We start from the raw sequence: 23,534 nt of genomic DNA, 5'->3' as shown, positions 1-23,534 counted from the left end.
TGTATTGGCTTAATGCAGAAGTTAATTTTTTTCCTTTTTCTTTTATTTATTCACTTATTTATTTTTTGTTGCATCCACCCATAAAGCATAAATGTTTCTAGGTGAGAAGGACGTAATCTAATTCTGGCCTGGCCCCATTGAATACTTTTGCAATAAGACTTTTTAGGAAATCTTTTCCCCTGCTGTATGAAGCCTTGCTTAAACTGACTTTATTCTTGCAAAGTAAATCAGTCAATGTAGACTCTTCCTATTGCAGAACAAGCTGAAACATCCCAGTAAACATGGATATTTCAAGTTGTTGATTGATTGCTGCTGTTACAACATTTCTGCATAGATAAAAAAAATCAGTAAGTTAATGATTACGGGCAGTGGTGTAATTCATATAGATCATTGCTGTTAAAAGACCTGCTTTAGGTCTTGATTACTCATTTCATTATATCACAACCCATATCAATTTTCTCAGTCTAGGGAAAAGAATAGATGATACTTCAAAACAGTGGATATTCTGCAGTACTAAAATCATGCTATTGAACTGTGTTGTAGGGAGGAGGAGGGACACAGGGGGTGGGAACAGGGTTTCCAACCAATCTGAAATGTTTGTATCTAATTGCCTGGCTGCTGTCCTGTTGGGCTGTAGTTCCAGTGTCAGAAAACTACAAAAAAGGGATTGCTGTCATCTGTTTAACCAGGCACTGTGATTAGGTCTCATTATCCACATGGCCAAACATAAACCCACTTATGTTCTAGTTCTGAAACAAGATGTTAGCAGCTTGAGAAAATGGATGCTCTGTGGCATCCAGGACTTTTGAAACCCGTACAATTCTGCTTTGTCTCACTTCTACGTCAACCAATTTGATATCATTTTAAAGACAGCAGGTCAGACTCTACTGTCATCCAGGCCATACAACCTAACTAAAGCAATGGGAGTTGTGGTTTGAGTAAGGACTTAAAGGGACTTCAGACTTGAACCTTTTAGCAGTGAGAAATTTTTTAAAAGCAAATCACGGAGTAGGTTGTGTGACAAGGGCACAGCCCACTAAGGGGTCATCAGTACGATGCCATTGTAAGAGCATTCCTTGACAAGGGAGTTCTGGCTTGTGCTTTGTTTTCTCGCTCCTGAGGGATTAGGTGAGTACTTTCTCATTGGCTTGTACTTGTTTCTTTATTTTTTTACAGAGCTGGAAAGAAAACTCGCACACACAAAATTCAGTGAAACTCAACACATTTCATCAACATTTTGTTTCTTAGAAATCTGAACAGAACTTTTTCATTTCACAACATTGCCTCAGGGGATGTGTGGTTTGGATGTCTCCTGTCCCCCTGTTCCCTCTCTTTGGGCCAGGGTCTGTGGCTGAACTGCATCTCCCTGATGTCCCATCATGTTGAGCTATAGTGGTGTTAATGGGAGAGATAATGGAGCTACCCCATTAGGGAAGATTGGGGACATGAGCATTACAACCCTCATTTCCAAATCCGCCTTTTTTTGACTCCAAAGTGTTTGGGTTCTTCCCCCACTCCACCACCATTAAAAGTCATTCTTTTTCTCATAATGGACAGTTTTACACAGAGCAAATTGTTTAGTTAAAAACCAATTTTTTGTCAAACAGTTTTTGACTGGAATTTTTCAACCAGCTCTTGCTTGGCTTAGTTTGGTAGCAGATACGTGCTTGCTTTTGGTTGGTTCGGCCTAGAATAATTAAAGTAACTGTGGAAGACTGGGATTTGTGCTAAGGCCAGTGCTGGTGGCAGTCTGGTGGTCTTTCAAGGAGCAGGGTATAGAGAGAACCTCTCTGTTCCTTTCTTTTAGGGTCTCAACCTCTTCTCTTTTGATGTCTTTTAGGTTACAGGCTCTTGGAGGCTGACACTGTTTATCTTTGACTTTGTCAGAAAGAATTTTAAATAAGAATAGTGCTGAGAAATTAAAAAAAAGCGATCAGGCATGTGAAGTACAAGGCACGACAGGATGGCAATGAGAGGGTCAAAAAATCATGCAGTTGCCAAAGGTTTTGTGGAAGTGCGTTGGGAAGAAGGATTTGAAGAAGGGGGGAGGCTATTTAGCACACAGGAAGAAGGGAAGGATTTTTTCCTCCCTCTAAATGCATTATATTGAGAACACCAAAGTGGCTAATGAACATGGGGCTAGTTTACAAATTTAAAGCCTGGATATTGCCACACTTTCTTCCACTAAGTGGTACCTTATACCATGAGCAGTTTGAATGCAGTAGAATGAGTGTGTGAGACTGCTCAATGGGAGGTACAACTCAGTGGAAGGAAAGAGCCACCAGTTAAACCTTGAAAACCCTCACTCCCGAGCGGTGGCACTGCCATAGAGTTTAGTGGAAGGATCTGCCATTGTGTCAGCTCTACCAGTGCAAAGAACCATGTGCAAAGCTGGGCCCTGATGGTCTTCTTTGGATTTCTCATTACAAGGGGCACAGCTGCACCAAACCTGGGGTCTACCAGACTTACCTTAATCATCTCTTGCTGCCTGTTTGAAGAAGCCCATGCAGCCTATTCCACATTAAATATTGTTTCTCAATTATTGCATGTTGACTCTCAGGGAGATTTCTTACCGATATGAAGGGATGTTGGAGAAAAAGGATTTTGATAAGGAAAAGTGTGTTTTAAGAGCATATTATGGCCATGATGAAAAATGGCTGAGAAAAAATTAAAGAAAACTTCTATTTACCTCCCAAAGCCTCTTAATCTGTAGCTTTATCTTATCTGTTCTGCTGCAGTCTGTGGCTAGACACTAGACACCATGCTGGTTGCCAAGGGGTAATCAGTCAGAAAGCTATATTTATCTAGGATCTGTCCTGGCAGTTCAGAGTTTACTGAGGTACAGTTAGAGCCCTTCAAGACACTCTGTCTCCCAAATGGCATTAGTGCAGCCCTGAATATGCATGGTGCTAGCTGGTGAAAGGTGACTGGGATATGCTAACTGTGTACCTAACCCAGAAACCGTAACTGGTCTAGCTCATTTGGAACCCACCTACCTTGAAGAACTTTTCAGAAAATCAGTAGTTTGCTATTTTTCTATATTGTAATCTTGTCTTATTTTATCTTTTTAAATCTACTCCTCATGGTTGTGCAGAAAAGCTTTAAAATGGAAACCTAAATGCTCAAAAAGCTAGCAGTCTGGTAGGAAGAATCCAGATTTTGTTATATTTATTACTTTGTGTCTTTGGGTCCATGACTCGTTGCTTTTAAATACTTGGTTTTGTGACTCCCATGATACCATCCCCTTTTGGGTAAATTCCTACCCAAGTATGTTGGGGAAGGGGAGGAATATGGCTCAACATCTGGGAGAAATTTGCTGTCCCTTTATAGTAGTGGAGAGACTACTATAAAGAACAAAAAATTAAAGAGCAAACACCTGGAAATCTAACAAGACAACAAGGATCTACAACTTTGTCCTTTAATGAGATGATAAAACTATTTCCCCTTCAGATAAAACTGAGGCGCAGAGGAGACCAAGACCCTATAAAGTCACAATTTTAAATCAGAAGATCATTTGGAGTCAGAGCTTTCAATTTGCTACTTTAAAGGCCCCTTTTCTGCTAGCACTTATGCTCATTTCCTTTGTGTAATTTAAACAATATACAATAGGGTTTTTCCATCAACAAAGCCATGCACATTGCAGTGACCTTTTCCACATACTTTCAAAGGGTTATGCAGATAGAAATAGAGGAAAGGAAGGCTTTGTTGCCAGACTTCTAAAAAAAACTTCAGAAAGACCTTCAGTTTTGTGCCCATATATAAGCATTTTAGACATCTGTTTCTCAGGCACTTTCCTTTTGTCTTGCATGCAAGTTCAAAATTGCATCCTGCAAAATTTGAGATACTTTTTCAAAATTGGATATAAAGAGAATCTAACTAGTTGAAATGATGTGCCTTGAAGAATAAGTTTTTGTCTTGGCACCTTCCCTTACTGCTAAAATACCTACCATCTCCCCTAATATGAATTTAGTTCTTGTGAGGAGAGTGCATCCCTTTGTTTATCCATGAAAACATTCCACATGCTGCTCTGTTACTGTGCCTTCACTCTGGCCTAGAAAGACGATATGAAAGATGAAAGGCAACTAATCCCCATGCCTGTTTAATCCATGGCATCTCTGCAAAGGCAGCCCTTTACTTCCAGTCATGGATACCTGGCCTGAGCTAGAAAGAACATTTCTTGACTTCACTTTGGTTTTGTGGGGCTGCTAATGAGGCGTGCTACCTTGTAGGCTGGAAGAATTTGCACAAATATGGAGGGGGATAACTGGAAGAAGACAAGCCGAGACTCCCATAATGCCTATTTTAGAATCTCTTTACAGATGGTGACCTGTCCTTCATCCAGCTGGTGTGATATTGCAGCACCAGGGTCTTCAGGAGCAAAAGGCTGAAGAGGCATGACTAGGGCCCTACCAAATGCATGGAAGAAATGGGCTGAGCTATGGGTCTTTTAATCATGCAGGTTCCTCTGTACATCCTCTGTGTCCCCCCCACTGATTGGTGGAAGGGCCCCACTTGCAGCTCACTGCTGACTTTCAGGAAGGTGAAAACTGCGGTTTAAAATATGGCACTGTTTTTGCCTTCTACCACTGATTGAGCAAGGGGCCCCGGTGGTCCTGATGCTTGCTGCTGCCTGGTGGGGAGGCAAAAATGGCACCATGTTTAAAACCATAACCCTTGCTTCCCTCCTGATCAGGAGCGAGCTGCAAGTGGGGCTCCTCCACCAATCAGTGACAGGAATGTGGGGTAGTGGTGTGGGCGCACAGGGGAACTTGTAGGATTAAAGGAGCTGCAGCATAGCCCACTTCTGCTGTGAATTGGGTAGAGCCTTAATCACGACTGTTTCCTGATCTACGTAAATTGAATCCTTAGGACCCTTTTAGCTTCTGTTTTGCCGACTGGTGGATTATTTTCATTTCCCATTTATTTTCTGTACCTACATACAAGATACAGAAGTGGGGGCAATGTAGGAAACTAATTCAGATTGGCACTTTTATCATAAAAAGACTTTTTTTAAAAAGGAGATGGAAAAATGAGATTCAAGTGAACACTAAGATACCACTATAAATCATCCCATCAAGACACTCCTAAGGAGGTTTTGGGAACAGCCAGCTACCTATCACCATGTCAGCTGCATCTTGCTCTCTGGGTTCCCATGGGTCCTAGCACTTGCATGTCTAGGGAAGGTGATCATTAGAGAAGGATGTCTGTTCCCCAGGGTGGTCTTTGCAATGGAAGGGAGAATGCTGATTTCTCTTTGTACCAGTTCCACTTCAGGGGAGCAGAAGACCTTGCAGAGTAGATATCTATTAAGCAGCATGGAAGACCCACACTGAACAGAAGTATCAAAGGTATCCTAAAGCTGTAAATGCCTTACTAGCAAGCTTGGCAATATTTTTGATGTATCATAATAATCACTTTCCTTTTCTTTTTTGTGTCCTTGTGACAAGGTATTTAGCAGAATTTGTTACATTTTCTCACTTTTTTTTTCACTGTGACATTCAGTGGGGGGTTATAATTGCATCTTGTGACTTCTTTCTTTTTACAGCCTGTGAATGTTTTGTGTACAAATCTACATTGAAATAGCTGCTGGGAGCCAGAATAAGCAAGTGCAACATTCCATAGTTGTTTCCACGCCTTGGCTCTTTGCTTGTGGACTAAAAAGATAGCTACTCTAAAGTCTTGTATTGAGTAAACATACTTTTGCCTTTTGTGTGTATTACACAAACATTGGACTCTTCAGTAGGCAGCTGCAAAGAACAGCCCCAAACCAAACAAACACGTTTTTAATTGCAGGTTATAAAATAGCTTTTGCCTTCTAGAATCAAAGTATTTTTTTGCAACAAGCAACACAAACCATGTTTATGTATTTTTGGGTTTTCACTACTTTCTACTGCAAGACAGAAAACATTGCACTGCTTTTTTGTCATTTTGCTTCATAGATATTATCTGTATGCAAAATAGTGACTTTAAGCTTTCCAGTTTTGTCTTCATTTAGGATCTAGGGTCAGGTAGGAGAGAGCAAGTGAGAGGGGATTATCTACTCAAGGACAATGGAGTAGAAGGGCACATACCCCATTCACAAAGTATTCGGAAGTATCATGTGACCCAGGGGCTACATGAGCAGTAAATATTCTATTTGTGTGCAATTGGTTTGATAATTTTCAGTAATTTAGAGGATCAATAAGGAATTTGATAAATTGCAATTCCACCAAATTGCATGAAAGTTAATCTTTTGTCCCTCTGGCAGTGGGTGGAATGATTAGGATTGTGTCTTTCTCACATGGACAAATTCATTACCTTTCCAAATGTTAACTACTGTGTTTGATATTTGAAAGAGCTGAGCAATATAATTGACTTCAGCATCTTTTGTTTTTAATTTTGTTTTCTAGAGATCTGTGGCCCCCCTCCTCCCCCATTCCTCTATGGCAGTTAAAGGCCTCATCTTGGAGAGATGGAGTTCGGAATGTATTACAATAGTGCAAAACAAGAAATTGCTATCACTATCTGATGAGAGTTACCAAGGGTCGGTGAAGCAGAGATCTCTGATTTTTAGATTTCTTTCATTTTTTTTGACAAGCTTGCAAAGCTTGTCTCCACGCAGAGACTTTCCCTGACAGTCAGGTTTTAATTGGGAGAAGTGTCAGCTTGGCTGAATCTGCTATTGGAATGTGTGTCAGGGAGGGGGAGATTCAGTGGACGGTGGCAACCTTTATTGGGATGTTGATGAACTGTCTGTGGAGAAGCAAACTGGGTGGAGGGGCTGTATCACTAAAGATCAAGTAGGAAGGGAGACTTGTGGCTGAGCTGCTGCCTGAGGGACAGACCTTTCACAGATATAGGTCAGGATAATTCTGCTGCTGTCAGTGGTTGTGCTTGAATTTAGACCACCTGAGAGTAATTCACTGCTGAGACACACTAGGGTAGTGCTGTGGCATGTGGCATAAGAGCTGGCATTAAATCAGATCTTATCATCTATCTTACATCACTATTTAAAACCACCTTTGCCCCACTCTCCCCTCAGGCTGTGATTTCCCCTGCTGTACCTCCTGGGGTCACAGTTCTGATTCTCATCCTGTTTTTATGGTCATAAAAACAGACCCTGGAGTTTAAGTAGAACTTTGGTCTTGAGCAATCCCTGATGTATCATCTTCTTTAAGTGTGGGTGCATACAGCCATTCACTGCGCATGGTCTCTGTTCACAGGATTTACTTTAAGCTGCATGAACATAGACTGGGAGCAGTGTGTATAACAATTCACCAGTGCTAGGAGCCACTTGGGGAACCCAGTGTAAGTAACTTGGGGTGGCAGAAGGAGCAGGTGGGATAGGGGAGGGATAGTAGGTCTCTGGTGGGGGGCCAAGTCTGGGGTTTTGGCAGACTTGCAGGGGGAGGGGTTGGTGGGTCCTCTGGAGGCGCGGGTGGTGGTGGTGGGGGGTGGTCAGGGGGCTTAAAATAGTTTGGTCAGGGTCAGATGGGGAGGGAGGAAGACCACAGCCCTAGTGCTGGGGTGAATGACTAGGTTTTCCAAGCCCTGGGGCTGCGTTTTGGACACGTACAGGCATTCAGTATATCAAGTTAACCCATTCCTGGTCTAAGTTAGTTCACCTCCTCAGGTGAACTAACTTAGATCAGGCCCACCATTCCCCCCCCTCCCCCCAAATTTAACACCTCTGAATGCCTGCACAGGTGGTCACTTACATTAAACTCAATTTCAATACAACAGCTGTGCGTACCTTGTAACTCTGTGAATGTGACACTGGAACACAACACAGCCAGGAAGGCACAGCTCTGGTTACGTAGCAGAAATCTTCAGAAACGATTTGTGGTTTTTTGGGGTGCCAGTTCTTGGAAACCTTAAATGGGCCCTATTTCTCATTCCCTCCCCCTGAAAGATGGATGACTATAAAACTGAGGCAACCACGTTCTGCTAGTCATTTCTGAGAAGAGAGGCTGTTTATTCCTCTTTAAGCTCTGGTGTCATTATAAAAAGGGGTGGCTGATCTGCTGGATTGTTGAAAGCACTATGTGTTGTACATGTGAGCTAGTAACTACATGGGCTAGGATCTTTTAGGCTTTTGATGTAAATATACTTCTTGTAATTGGGATATGTTAATCAAATGGATCTCCTTCAAGTACAGGGTAAGGAAAACAACCTCCCCCAACATTCAGAAATCAGAAGTATGAATCATTGAATTTGTTTTCCAGTTATTGAACTGAAAAATTGGGATGAGGGGAACAATTTCATTCAGCGGGACCCAAGACACTTCATTCAACCTAAAAAGAAATATTTACTTCTATTTTCTTTAAACTTTTTAAAATTTCAAAACAAAAAACCCTGTTTAGAAATGGAAAAAAAGATGACAATGCCTTTAATACTTTAAAAATTCTATATGGAGGAAACTGTTTGTCACTACTATGAAACTATGAAATCTGACCTGAAATCACATATTTTGGTGATTTTGCTGTTCAGTGAAAATAAAAGAAAACTCCAGCTAAGAAATAACTAGATATTGGCTTAAAAATCAGGAGATTACCAATATTAGGGTCATGTAAGCTTTTGTGGGGGTTTTGTTCCCATAGAGTTCAAGTTTTTCTCAGGCGTTGTGAGGGGTCTAAACATTTTTTTTGTGTGTATGTGTATATGTGTATATAGATATACTTGTAAATATATATATAACTTCTTTTGAAATGGTATGAGTCCTGGACTAGGACTTTGAGAAGAACCACAAAGTATCACAAAATTTGTGGTGTGATCTGGAAAGTTAGCAACCCTGCAGTGAATTTTCTGCAACTGCTGTGCTACATGTTACTGCTAAATATGCTACCTGTTATGTATCTTGCACAATTAACTGGTTAGTCATGCAATGAATGTTTAGTTACCTCTTCTACATTACAACTCTGCATGCCAGTAAAAGGTCCAGTCCTGCACTGGAAAATCACTAGTCTGTCAGTACTGTAGGATTAGGCCTGAACCTAAGGAGTTAGGCAGCTAGCTCATTTAAAGAATTCCACAGCTACCCAGCACAATATAACTTTTTCTCAGTATGTGCACTGTAGCCATCTCTGTCCCACATACAATTTAAATATGGTGCAACTTGCATGTGTGTAGCCAAATAAAATATATCAGACAAGAGTATTTCAAAAACAGTCAGACTTTGATTGTATCTGATGGAAGTATTGTGGTTGCTGTCTGGCTTGAACTTGAAAACTACAGAGTCAGACACAACCTGATGTGAACATAGGCAATTTTGATATATCCCTTGCAGCAAAAGCATATGAATGGAAGTTGGAACTGCATACAGTATGTGTGAAGCAAAATAAAGCAACTGTGGATTTAAAGCAGTGCCTACAGGGATTGTTTATCTCCATGCTAAAAAAACTGAGCTGCAGAATATATGGCCTCCTTACAGGATGATTGTCGAGGCAGAGTGGCTAGTGGCTCGCGGTTCTGAGTTCAGCCTCCAGGTATCTAATTTATCTTTCTCCTTAAGACAGAATTGTGATGCTGTGCCTCTGGCAAGCTTGTATGTATCCAGCAGTCTTTAGCTCTTAGTCATCATGACCATGGAACGTGAGAGCACTGTATTGCCTACTTGCAAGACGCCTTTCTCTGCATGTGATGCTGACATTGAGATCAGAGGAAATGTTTGAATTAAAACCCATGCCCTTTGGGCCCATTCCAAAACCCACTGAATTCAACAGTATTCTTGACCTCAGTTGACTTTTCAGGAGGTGTGAAACAGGGAATTGTAGGCAGGATGCCTTTTGGGAAGGCCTTTCAACTCAGAAATATATTTCCTACCCTTCAGTCTGAAACAGCTTGAAGAAGATAAGCTTAAAAGCACAATGCAAAACCCAGCTAGTAGTGCCAGCTTCTTGGGACAGGATTAATTTGCATCCCCAGGGTGTGTGGTCCCAGGAAGGCATAAGTCTCTGGAGGAAAAAAGTGGGATATCTCTTCTCTGGCTGTAGGTTAGCTTTGTTTGCCTGTGGTTATTGAGATTTGGGTTATAGGTATGAACAATTCATAGTGCTTTAGGGCCAACTCAGCAAGGTGCTTAAATGTGCAAGCAACTTCAAATATGTTGGTGGTCCCGTTGACTTCAGTGGGCTCATCCATGTGTTTAATTACCTGGTGGAATGAGGGAAAAATGTTTCTAGCCATGGGGAGGCACTTTTGGTTTGTAAAACTTGAAATATATATGTCCATTTGATTATTTGTTTGGCATATGTCACTCAATCATTTTAAAGGTGTTTTTAGTGGGTGTTTTGGAGACAGTGATACTAATCATGATAATTGATCACTGAGAAATAGGAGGAGATAGTCAATACTTAATCAGCAAAAGCTTGATCTAACCCTCATTGGAATTCATGGAAAGCTTCTTCATTAATTTCAGTGAGAGAGTTGGACTGGGCCCTAAATTCAGGAAGAGAGCACAGTATTAATAATACCTGCCAAAAGTCATTATCAGGTAGTTGCTTTCCAGTGGGAAATGAACTTCCTGGTTTCAGTCCAGCTTTTAGTGAGGCACCAGTAGAGCAGAGGAAGTACCACTGGACTTGGGTAGTAGCTGATAGCCTCCACAGAGAAATCAGTGACAGAACAAGTGTGAAGACCAAACCACCCACTCACCTGTGCTAGAAAACACAAAACAGTGCAGTCCTGAAGAGTCTCGCAAGTTAACTGCATGGCATTTTTCTTGTAAAGACAGGCTCTTTAACATGGCCCTTCCAAGTTAGTCTCATGTTGTGCCTCTGCTCTCCATAAATAGAAAATGTTGGAGCCAGATCCAGAAAAGGAATTAGGCACCTAAAATAGGACTTTGGGAACAAAAATCTAAAACTTTGATTTGAAACACCCTCACTTTCTAGGCCCCTTCTTGTTTCTCTTGGGACCTGCCACTCTGCTTCCTGTAAACTGCTAGTCTGAGCAGTTCTTCTAGTTCTCTAAGAAGCCAGGTGGGACTTGGACATAGGCAGAATGGCCTAGGGAAGCACTCAGTTCAGTAGGGATGCTCTGAGCATGCCTACTATGCACTGACAGGGCCAGGTCCCTTCACACAGTGCTTTATTATTTAAGAACAGCTGTTGGTGTGGGTGGCCATCTTTTACATCAGGGCTGTCCAAGTGGTTGGGGCTTCATTCCCCGTGGGCTACACACTCCATGGACACCTCCTCCACTGTTGCATTGCATGCTTGCAAACCTCTTCACTACTGCACTGCACACCCGTGATCCATCTTCCCCCCCCCCCACTACACTGTGCCTACCCAGGGACTGCTCTGCTGCAGTGTGTGCCTGTGACCCCTCTATCACTGCACTGTGGGCCCCAGGCTCACCCTCAATTCCCTGTGCTGCACCACTGCCCAACTCCCTGAGTTGGTGGGAGCAGAAGGAAGCAGTGAAGGAGGGCTGGGAACCCAGAGTGATGAGAGGAGCAGCAACTGGGCAGGAGCCTAGGGAGATGGGAAGGGGGAAGTGTCACAGTTAACTCTTTGCAGGCCATTGGTTGGACAGCACTACTTTGTTATAGCCTAATGGTAGATCACATGTCAGAAGTGAGAGACCAGAATTAAATTCCTGCTTCAGGCTGATATGGGGTGGGGTTCAAACCTTCCAAGATTAGGAGTGAGAGCATTGTCCACCTCTCCTGTTGAACCCTGGTCACTATACAGAAAGGAGCGCAAGAATCATGATAGTTCTGGGTTGTGGTCCCTATTCTCAGGACCGTTTATGGAGTTTTTATGTTAACTGTGGAAAGGTGCAGAACTCTAGATCCTGGGTGGATGAGGTTACCTCCTTGAAGCTGTGCTCAGGCATGTAAGCCCCACAGCTTGGTGGGATTTCATTGTTGGCATTTCCTGTTGGCATCTGGGATTCTTGGATTGTCCTTGAGAGGCACCACACAGTGCTCAAGGACGGTGCTTACTGTAGGATGGGGTTCTACTCTGAGGATCTAAAATCAGGCCATGTGGCACCTGACTTACAGGGACCAAATTCCTTTGTTAAGTCTAGTCCTTTGTTTTTGTGGCGCTCTCTTCAGTGTACTTCACAAGCACTGCATTCACAAAGGAAAAAGGTTGGTGGGGGACACACCGTCTTGCAATGTTCCATTTATTTGTGCTCTCTGGGAGACAGGGAAGTCTTTTAACTTTTACCAGGGTATCTATGAGTCAGTGTGCTCTTATCATGATCCTGTCTAATGTGAGTACAAGGTGAATGGAAAACAAATGTATTTCATTGTTGCTTTATTTCACCTACCACTTGAAGCAAACAAATATAGCAGCGGAACAGCATGAGCCAAACTGTTTAGTTCTGCTGCTCCTGAATCACTTCCTCAGGAAATCATGCTTTGTGTGTGTGTGATAGCAAGTTTAACGGTTTCGTTCTATGAGACAGGAAAGCAGAGCAGAGTTGCAACAATTAAAACTCTCATTTGAAGGGCATTGTTTCCTTAGGTAAGCGTGAAACTGAATTTTCAACTGCAGGGTGATAGGTGCTGTGTGAATTGCATTGATGTCAATCCCTTCCCCACTCCACTGTTTGGACCCATTTGCAGGTAGAGTTTGACCTAGTTTTACTATAAATTACTCAATGACCTCGGAGAGCTGTAGAATTCTCTTCTGTAATAGACTGGCTGTCTTAATACGCTAATTCATACGGATTCCAGCTCAATCACCCACTGACCTATATTAGCAAGAAGTGTGTGTATTGGGGATGTACTTTAAATTAGATTTTCTTTTTGGATTAAATTAGATTTTCTTTTGGGATTTTTTTTGGTGTGGGGAGAGTGAAAGCTGGAACTTGCAAGTAAAATCCCAAATTCTGAGGGAGGGGTACTCTTTAATTAAGCTTTTCTTCTACTGTCAGTTGAGACTTTGTCAACATGAGGTGAAGCACAGAGCTCTACTGGGAGGGTAAACTCTTCTTAAATGGATACGGCATCACAAAACACCTACTTTAAAGTGTGAGTTTGCTCTTTACTTCTCTCTCTGCTTGCTTATTCTCTTTCAGTGCCACAGAATTTTGCAGCGGTGAGGTTAATGAAAGGTTCTTTAATTAAGATATTGAACTGGAGTGGGAAGCGGTAATTGAGGGCACACAATAAACCTTCCTAGTCAAATCCTGCTTTCCTTACTTGGGCAAAACTTCCATTGTACAGACTTGCAGGATAGATCGCTCCACTGCCACTTATATACTCTTCACTTTAAATGAAAAAATAACTTCCAAATAGGTCTTGCCAGTCATTCATTCACAGCTGAAGTCTTTAACTAAAGTTATTTCACATGTATGTTTAGTGGAGTAAAGTCTTCTTCTTCACGTCATTCTTATTGAAAATAACAAGAAACACCACTCCTTATTTTATAGGGGAAACCATTGATTTTTTTCTTCTTCTCCAGTGAGCTGGACTTAATAAAGAGGCAATGATAAAACATAGGCAATGGTAATAATGTAAGGTTGCTCTTGGAGTCTGCTGTAAAATAGACTCTCCGTCCCCATGGGAAATTACAGGTGCTTCAGGCCATTTTATTCTGAATCAGACTGAAACCTTGGAACTTCTTGTGTGAAGGTAGTTTTCTGATCTAGGAAGATACCTGGTGACAGTCTCTGTCCTGCAGAGAGAAAAATGCTCGGGCTGTTGATGAGAAGAGGCACAGGGTTGGATGGCGGGGCCTGGGCCTGACTATAAGAGGGCAGTTTGGGGCACAAGGTGGCATGAGGCTCAAGAGCGCTGGGAGATCTGGCTTCCGGGCGGCCCAACAGCTGCTGCAGTAAGCATGGAAGCCCTCTAAGTCTGGGCTGCCCAGCAGTTGAGAACCAGGCCTTCCAAGCTGTTGACTCCCTGTCCTCCCATGACTAGGGCTGCGCAGGTGCAGAGCAGGCAAGGTGTCAAGAAACCTTCCTGGTTTCCATCAGAATTGAGTTGAAACAGGCATTTTCCCATAGAATTTGTTTTTGTTTAGATCAGCATTTCCCAATGGGGTGAAAACATCCTGTTGGGAAAATTTTCCATTAGATTTAGTTGCACTGTTTTGACTCTGTAGGAATAATCATGACAGTGTTTGGGTGAAGAGTCCCATAATAGATGTGTAGGGCTATTCGTTGTTGGAACATAATGCTGCTTATCTGAGTGATGACTGACTGAAATGAGTTCTTAGAATTTGGACATGTAAATGTTTTGAGTGAACTTGTTTAGGTTTGAAGATAAAAGGAGGGACAGGAAAGGGTTATTGAGGCAAAATAGAAACATTTGCAATCTGTGCACGTCTGTTCTTTTGATATAAACATCAAAGCTGGTATGTTGTGGGTATATTTCAGCTATGGTTCCACTCCCCATTCTCCCTGCGCAAAAGTTCCAGTGGTGGAAAGTTATCAGATTTTGGCCTCAGATTTTGGATTCAGTTACCCTTAGAAGTCACTGTTGTGTCCATTACTCCCAATTCTGGGTCTGGCCCGCTGCTACTTTCCTGGCATTGCATTAGGGCCTAACACTAGTGATTGGAATTTGCTGGGTCTACTCATCTTGACTTTGCCCTTTTTTTTGCTGGTCTTGCCTCCTATTGCTGCTGTGAGGGGCTGTGAGACAGGCTAGTTCCTACATGAGCTCTTGCATATGAGGGGGAAACAGAGGTAGTGGTTCTCAACCTTTTTATAGACTCAAGGCACACTTTGGCAAAAACCAGCTTTTACTTTTCGCTCGTTTTTTGACTACAGAAAAATAATAGAGCAATTTTCCTGCTTCAGGGAACTCAGATAAACTCAGAGATGTCAAATAGGAATTCATAGTGTCAAAAACATTTTGACTTATTGTAGTCTATCTTGTGAATCATGCATAGGTATTTGTATACCTAACAGTGTTAATATGGGGCAACAACCTTAAAAGGACCTCATGGCAATGTTTGAGAACCACTGCTTTAAGGGATAGATTTGCCAATAGTTTATGAGCAGAAATCACTTGGAGACAAAGATAAGGGCTGGTCCATAGGCAGAGTTATTATAGTTTAATTGGGCTATGTTTGTACTGTAAAGTTACAGTGTTCTTAAACATGATGGAAGTGCAGCGTTTGGTGGGAGGGGGCCTCTGAGCTTCCCTGCATTTTCTGGGGTAGGAGGCAGGGGGTGCTCCACAGCTTCCTGGGGCTTCTCCACTGGTCAGAAATTTGACCAGGGTACAGGAGTTACTTAAAGCACTATAGGTTGCTAACTTCAAATTTAATACCTTATTTAACAAGGGGTAATTTAAAGCACCTTACTACCCACTCTTAAAGTGCTGTAAAGCTGTGCATTTCTGTTAAATCATGACAATAAAGTGCTTTAAATGGTGAAAAAGTAACTTCTACATACACCCTAGATGTGCTGTACCAACTGCCACAAGTATTATCTGAATGTGAGCTTTCTTGGCTAAGTACAGACAGTCAAAAAGCCTGAGGCTGAATCAGTTGAATCATTGCAGGTTAGTCTCAGCTGCATAGATTGAACCAATGAGCAAGTGAACATACATTCACTTTTGATTTCAGAAATACAACCACATGCCTGCAGTGACCCAGGCCAGAAGCCAGGGGGCGCAAGAGCACACCTCCCTGCTCAGCTGAAGCAGGCAGCTTTGGTGAAGGCTAGCCCACCTATCCTGCAGGAGAGTTGCAGGGGAGGTTCAAAGCATCCTGGGATGCTGGGGGACTGTAGCTAACTTGAACCTGGAGGGGATCTGGGACAGAAGTTCAATAAACCGATTTAACCTAAAACAATTAAGTCTAATATTACATCCATCCAGCTGTTTCCTGCCATTTTGAAAACAGTTTATGTGCACTGAACTTCTGTTGCGTTACAGGTTTGAACTGGTTTCTGATGTCTTATACCGGTTTATGTGTATTTTATGTCTTGAGTTCCTGCGTGCAGTAGAATCCTGCATCTCTGCAAGGAGTTAGGGATTGGACAAGAGCAAGGAATGCCATCCCCTCTTGCTTCTTACCTCCCGCTTGCCCCAAGGAATGAAAACCTGGAGACCAGTCTGGGTCTCTGACAAGGTATCTGCAGAGCAGTTATTGGGGCTGGCAAACTGAAATTATTCATTGTAGTATCTGCTTTGCTTTTCTGAGAGCTCTGCCTCTGCCATTGCTCTCTAATCATGCATCCTTTCTGAAATCTTAAAAGCTGTTGCCTAATCCGGATAGCAGCCCGGATCCTCAGGGAACATTCTGTCACATTCTCAGTCATCCATTTTTCCATTTTACCTTGATCTTCCACTGCAGGATTCATCTGCTATGTGTGCTCCGCTGTAGTTCTCATCTGCTGGTATCTTTCTCTGTCTCCTCTCCTGGATCTCTTGTCTAATTCACTAAATACAGCCCTGCAAACTCATGTAGACCTGCTGCAAGTGGCAAGGGGGTGGGTAGGAGGGAGAGACGCTTCCTGATGCTGCTTTTGCAGATCTGTCTCTTCTCACTCCCGTTGCTGCTGCACCTTTCTGACACTTGTGTTTTGGTGCTTGTGGATTTTCATACCCCGTTAGTTTTTATTAATATTACTAGTTATATCTCAGCCCTGAAGAGCCTTCAACTGCTGTCAGGTCTGTGCTAGGCAGGGTTATTAATCATAATTCCAGTTGCTTCTGTCTGTATGTCTGATCTCATTGTCATGCTCTCCACCCCCCTTACACACTCTCTCGCTCCAGAATGTCCTAAAGATACCCCTGACAGTCTTTTTCTGGCTCTTCTTTGTCAGTGTTTTTTTCTCCCTTGGCTGTCACTGGATAATCAGAGCAAGAAATGATAAAACAATGTTCCTGACTGATGCTGCAGTCAGCTATGCCCTTGTATGAGATCTGGCTAGTTTTATTGCTGTGCAAACCTCTCCTGTAGGAAGAATCCAGCTTGTCTCACCTTTGGACCAGCCGTTTAGCTGAGATAGCTCAGCACCTTTTACCTGCTTTTTAGGTGGTGATCACACCCCCTAAGGAGGTCACATTGATGGTAAAGAAGATATCTGTTGGAACATTAACTTTTGACATGTTCATTAAACCGCAGTGGTACAGAAATATTGGAAAATCTATGGGATCTCTCTTCTTCCCAGCAACACACATTAAAATGAGCCAGAAAGCTCATGGTCAGTTGAGTTTTGCCTGCAGGTGGTTTAATTTTTTAAACCTAGCTGTGGCAGAATGGACAAGCTTTTGAGGGCTCTTAGTATATTTTGAAATAGAAGTAATTTGAGTTGCTGCCATCATAATAGATGTTGCATCTTCAGACTGCCTGCCTGCCAGTGTCACAAAATCTACTGTCAGAAAGGTGAGGGGTTATATGAGAAGGTGGCTAGTGTTTAACCTATTTGTAGATATATGTCAAAGAAATGTACATTTGGAATTTGCCTAATTGGTTGCTGGCTCTTAACAGCACTGGCCTGTCAAACCACATCTTTGATCCCATTTTGAGATTTTTTGGGGGGAAAGGAAGCAGTGAATGCTAGTGTCTGTTCTGAATTCTCCTGCGGTGCAGTACTATAAATACAATTCTGTATGCATAACAATGGATATGACTATAAATAAGATGCCACTTAGAGACTCACTCACAAGTGACTATTTCCAAGGTTCACCTCCATCTATAGTACAAATAAATTGAAATCATTAGTAGAAAATCTTCTGCAAACAAATCACCTCCATGTCTTTCATTGGTCTGTGTGAGGAAGCCTAGAATTATTATGGTTTTACAAGTGCTTTCATTCTAGCATACTAATTGCTTCATAATTTTTCCAAATTTGACCTTTGTGGGATAAAATTTTCCTAATATTTTGTCTGTATGAAGGTGAGGTTTTTTTTAATTAACTTCTAAATAACCTATTTATTTCCATCTTCACAATTACTCATATTCTGCTGAAGCTAGGGATAGATGTTGTACATGTCCCTGGACAAGTTGTCCCTGTGTTTGTCCCCAAACAGAAATATCCTGGGTTGTTGTATACACACATTGCACTTCTAACCAGGGTTTAGTGAGAGGCTGAATGCCATTGAGTCAGTGATGAAATCCTGGGATAACCTTTAAGATGCACTTTGCGGCGTTTCAGAATAAACTGTTAATACTTCTTATTCTGTGAACCTTTTTAGGATTTTTCCTGGGACAGTGGACAAGAGCATCTGATTGCACTTTACCCTGGTAGGAAATGGTTTATCCTGTGACAAATGTGAAGTTTGTTTGTAGCCTTAGAAATGAAGTGTCAATTAGAAAACACTTGATAGAAGCCTATGCAAATGTCTGATAACCATACAGGGTCCTAGATAAGGAGATATGATGGTGTAAGGGAGCCAAAGAAGGTCAGAAATGTTTAATGGAACTTCACCAATTAATGCAATGTTTTAAAATATTGGTGAGAGAGGGTGCCTTTACACGTACATCAAGGCTGCCCTAACCTACTGTAATTACAGCATGGCAGAGCAGACTTGATTAAGTGTCACATGTATCAGTGTCCTCACACTGAAAAATGGAGGTGGGGGCGCTTTAACTAAATCAGCTGATCAAATAAGCTTTAGTTAAAGCGCCCCAACCACCATTTTACAATGAGGGGATGCTGATATACATGACACTTTGGGCACTTTAATTGTAGACAACCCTAATTAAAGCGCCCCCACCAACCTCCTGGAGCATGTGTATAAATGTCCTTAGATCCTCAATGGAGATGCAGTGATTTATACCAGCTGTGGATATAGATTCATAGATGTTTGAGTCGGAAGGGACCTCAGCAGATCATCGAGTCCGACCCCCTGTATAGACAGGAAAGAGTGCTGGGGTCAGACGACCCCAGCCAGGTGCATGTCTAGCCTTCTTTTAAAGACCCTTAAGGTAGGGGAGAGCACCACTTCCCTTGGAAGCCTGTTCCAGACTCTGGCAACCCTTACGGTGAAGAAGTTCTTCCTGACGTCCAACCTACATCTGCTCTCTGTCAGTTTGTGGCCATTGTTCCTAGTTGCTCCAAGGCTTGCCCTGGTACACAGAGCATCTCCTATTCCTTGCTGCCCCCCACTGATGAATTTGTAGTCAGCCTTAGGATTGCCTCTCAGCCTTCTCTTGTGGAGGCTGAAGAGATCCAGGGCCCTCAATCTCTCCTCATAGGGCTTTGCCTGCAGGTCCCTAACCATATGAGTGGCCCTCCTCTGAACCCTCTCAAGGTTGTCCACATCCCTCACCCACAGCTGGATGCAATACTCCAACTGTGGCCTGACCAATGCCGGATAGAGGGGAACTATCACCTCCCTGGACCAGTTCATCATGCACCTGCTAATACATTATAAAGCTTTACTGATCACTTCATCACATTGACGACTCATGTTCATCTTGGTGTTAACAATGACTCCAAGATCCTTTTCTGCTAGTGTGCTGCTGAGAAGGTCCTCCCCTAACCTGTAAGCATGCTGGTGATTCCTTTTCCCTAGATGCAGCACCTTGTTGAACTGCATCCTATTTTGTTCTGACCACTTTTCCAACCTGTCCAGATCCACCTGGATTCATTCCCTACCCTTTAGCATGTTAACTTTACCACATAATTTGGTATCATGAGTGAATTTGGACAGAGTGCTTTCCATGTCCTCATCCAAGTCACTGATGAAGATATTTAACAGCACAGGTCTAAGGACCAAGGCCTGTTGGACTCCACTGCCCACGTCTTTCTAGGTCGATACCAACCCATCCACCACCATTCTCTGTGTGCAACCCCTAAGCCAATTTGCCACTCACCTGACTGTGTAACCATCTATGTCACAGCCGCTCAGTTTATCTGTGAGAATAGGATGAGATACCATATCGAAGGCTTTCTTAAAATCCAAGTAGATGACATCTACCTTGATTTCTGCATCTAAACATTTTGTGACCTGGTCATAAACAGAAACAAGGTTAGTCAGGCAAGATCTACATGCTATGAATCTGTGCTGGTTGCCCTTCAGCATTGTTTTTCCTGCTGGACTCCCACAAATGTGATCCTTAATAATTTTTTCAAAGGTTTTCCTGAGGATAGCGGTGAGACTAACTGGTCTGTAGTTACCCAGATCCTACTTCCTCCCCTTCTTGAAAATAGGGACCACATTGGCTCTTTTCCGGTCCTCTGGAGTACTCAGATAGCTGTGCCAGTGGCTCCGCTATGACACTAGCCAATTCCTTCATCACCCTTGGATGAAGATCACCTGGGCCTGCTGACGTAAACACATCCAGCCCCTCCAAGTGTTCCTTCACTAAGTCAGTGCTAACGGTTGGTGGGCTGGTTTCCTTTTTGTGCCTGTCTGTGACCCAGTTGAGAGATTTGTCCTGATTCATGTTCAGGATTACAGAGGCAAAAAACTCATTGAAGAGCTCAGTCTTGCCTCTGCTATCTGACACAAATTGCCCTAGTTTATCTTGTAGAGGTCCTATGCTACCCTGCACCTTCTTTTTACTCCCCATATACCTAAAGAAGGACTTTTAGTTGTCTTTAATTTTGTTGCCAGCCTAAATGTCATTTCTGCTTTGACCATTCTGACTGCTTTCCTTCAAGTGCGGGCCAAGTAGGTGTACTCCGCCTTGGTAGCTACCCCCTGCTTGCACAGCCTATATGCCTCTATATGTTGAATTTGATCAAGTGATGGTCACTGTCCCCTAGGTTACCTTGTGTCAGTAGATCCCCCACCAAGTCATCCCCTGTAGCTAGCACCAAATCCAGTAAGGTATTTCCCCTAGTGGGACCGTATACCTCCTGCGTTAGGTGAAGGCCCTGCATGCATGATAAGAACCTACATGAATGGTTGGATCTAGCTGACTGCTCCTCCCAGCAGATGTCAGGGTAATTTAGGTCACCCATGACAACCATGTCCCTTGACCATATGGCCTCTGAGAGCCGTCTGGAGAATTCCAAGCCCAACTCATCTTCCTGATGTGGCGGCCTCTAGTAGACCCCCACTACCAAGTCCCTTTCTCCCCGACCACCTTGCATTCTGACCCACAGTTTGCCCCTCCTTTGGGCCCATCTTCCCATATGTCTTCTCTTTTCCTTTTTGAATTTCTTATTCCAGGGGTTTCTAGACATCTAATATATTTTTATAGATGCAGTGTTCAAGTATGTTTAATACATATCTTTCTATGACCTGTACTGTGTCTTTAATTTTTCTTGTCAAGCAATGATGAATAACTATCTCCTATACCATACTGAGACAATATTCCCCATTCTCCTAGATTCCAGTACAATGTTAAGATTTACCCAAAGCAATTAATTCAAATTTGTTTCCATCAGTTGGAATGTTTTCACTTGGTCTACCAATATTTCCCATGACTGACCAGGTTGTACTTGGCCCTTACATAGGTGTGGGGGTGGCAGAAAAAGCAGGTAAGACTCCTCTACTCTGCTGTTTCCTGCTCTTGTGCAGGCTGTATAAGGGAGACTTTCAGTTTATGCATACTGTAGGTGAAATACTGCTTTTTCCTTTATTCACTAGCCAGTGGAGCTGATCAAGCCATACTCTAGGACAGTGGTCACCAACCAGTGGATCTTGATCCACCAGTAGATCTCAGAGCCTGTTGCGATAGATCTTGGAGCCTTTTGGAGTCTATCCAAGACTGGGGTGGGGGGCACGCAGGCACCCCAGCCTATCCGGTCAGTCTGTGGGGGAAGGGGCAGGGGCTAGATCAGGGTCCCTGCAGTGAGGGACAGTGCACAGAGGCAGGAACTGGGGTAAGTTAAGTGGGGCCCCGGCCAGTTGGGACTTACTGCTGGGGAGGCATGCCCCCAAATAATATTTTTCTCTCCACAGATTTACCTGCTTGGGTGGGGGGTGGCAGTACACAGTAAATCTTAGGTTGCTTGTAAATACCAAAGGTTATCTCCTACTTAAAAAGGTTGGAGATCACTGCTCTAGGACAAGGGGTATAACCATGGACAGTGTTACCTTGATGCCCCCACAGAATCCTATGGATCATTCTTTCTTCATTAGGCCAAATACCTTCTTATGCTTTCTGTGGTATGGGGGCTTTGCCTTATTGGGTGTGATTGTGTTTGTCATTGCAGGAGATACTTCACAGACTGATCAAACATTTGTATCAGTAGAAAGGTTTCTGTTGTGACCATAGGTGTGGATACAGGCTTTTAAAAAAGGGGGCATGTGCACAGTGCCTGGCACTGCAGGGTTGACTGCACTCCCCTGCTCCCTCCCCACCTCTGCCTGGGGGTGGCGGACCATGCTGTGGGAGCAGCAGTTGGGAATTTTCTAAGTCCCCAAACTGGTTAAGAATTCTTCATGTTCCCCCAGCTCTCAGCAATGCCTTCCTTCCCCTCTGTGCTCCGTGGCACCTTTCCCCCATGTCCCCCTCTCCCTCTCTTTTTATACCTGTGTGTGCAGGAAGGTATATTCCCTCTCCACTGCTGCTACCACTGTCTGAGCTGCCTCTGCTGCACTCTAGCCTGGGTTGTGTGGGAGTGGCTGTGTGAGGAGCCAGGGACAGTGGCGGTGGCAGTGTGTAGGTTCCCCCTCCCTGCACCTGGTCCCAGGCTGGTGGGGAACACACAGCATGGCCTGGCAAGGAGAGGAATCGCACTTGTTGCTGTTGGTGCTGCCACTGGCTGAGCCCAGCTTCCTGTGCAGTTGCTCCCCACAGCCTTATTTGGATGGGGGTAGGAGTAGCTCTCACTGCTCCTGGGTCAGCCAGGGGCAGCAGTGCTAGCAGGAAGGTCTCCCCTTCCTGGTCTCAGAGATGTAAGTAGAGAGGAAGGAGGGGGGACTGGCAGGGGAGGTGCCATTGAGCATGGAGGGAAAGGCAGGGGTGCCAAGGTGTGGGCGAATCTTACCTGCTTTGGGAACTTAAAACGATCTTTGGCTGATACTCCTGCCACATGGTCCAGACTCTGCAGGGGACCCAAGCATCTGGACCTGCTGAGCTATACTGTGGAAGTGGGAGTGAGACCATGGCACTGGATTTGCCTGTGACTGTGACCAGTGGCCAAGGTAATTCATGAGTAGTTGATAAGGCGATATGAGCCATATCTGCTTTTGGTACAAATCTTCCTTAAGCTGTACCAGCGACAATAGCAGGACTAGCCCACTTCTCCTCTGAGGATCTAGTTTTGGCTGCTTGTCCATTTAGTCCTGTAGCCTAATCCAGCCCCGCAAATCCCAGGTTTCCATTTTACATTTCCATAAAGTTGAAACTTGTAACAGGCATATAGCATGTTGAATAGAGTATTATCTTTTAAATAAACTGAAATAGAAGAAGGCAAAAACGTATAAAAATGTGTTGCGGCTTCCATTCCCCACTAAATTGTGTAAAACGAGGCAAAATTCCTGATGTAACAGCAAAGAAAATACATGAAGCCTGGCAAGAGTAAGTTAAAAAAAAAAAAAAAAAAAAAAAAGCCATCCAAAAAGGTTAATAGACAGACTAGTGTGATTATGAATATTGGAGAATGGGATTAATAACAGATTATTTAATATATTAATTAGGTGCATGCTTAGCCATTGTTCATAGATTCATAGATGCTAGGGTCGGAAGGGACCTCAATAGATCATCGAGTCCGACCCCCTGCATAAGCAGGAA

General features: G+C 43.3%; 1 protein-coding gene across 4 annotated transcripts in view; it reads left to right on the top strand.

The window, feature by feature from the left end:
- Positions 1–23,534, top strand: part of RNF152 (ring finger protein 152) — a 60,395-nt gene that overhangs the window by 29,772 nt on the left and 7,089 nt on the right. The window contains exon 1 of one of the 4 annotated variants that reach the window (XM_019542143.1): positions 12,397–12,455. The exons of 1 other annotated variant lie outside the window; for it this stretch is intronic. The gene's annotated coding sequence lies outside the window, so the exon portion shown is untranslated. 2 more of the 4 variants (XM_019542127.1, XM_019542135.1) reach the window with 2 other exon arrangements.

Source organism: Crocodylus porosus, unplaced genomic scaffold (assembly GCF_001723895.1).
Source record: "Crocodylus porosus isolate Cpor-Errol unplaced genomic scaffold, CroPor_comp1, whole genome shotgun sequence".
NCBI classification, from domain to species: Eukaryota; Metazoa; Chordata; order Crocodylia; family Crocodylidae; genus Crocodylus; species Crocodylus porosus.
This window is presented reverse-complemented; position numbering and strand designations above follow the sequence as displayed.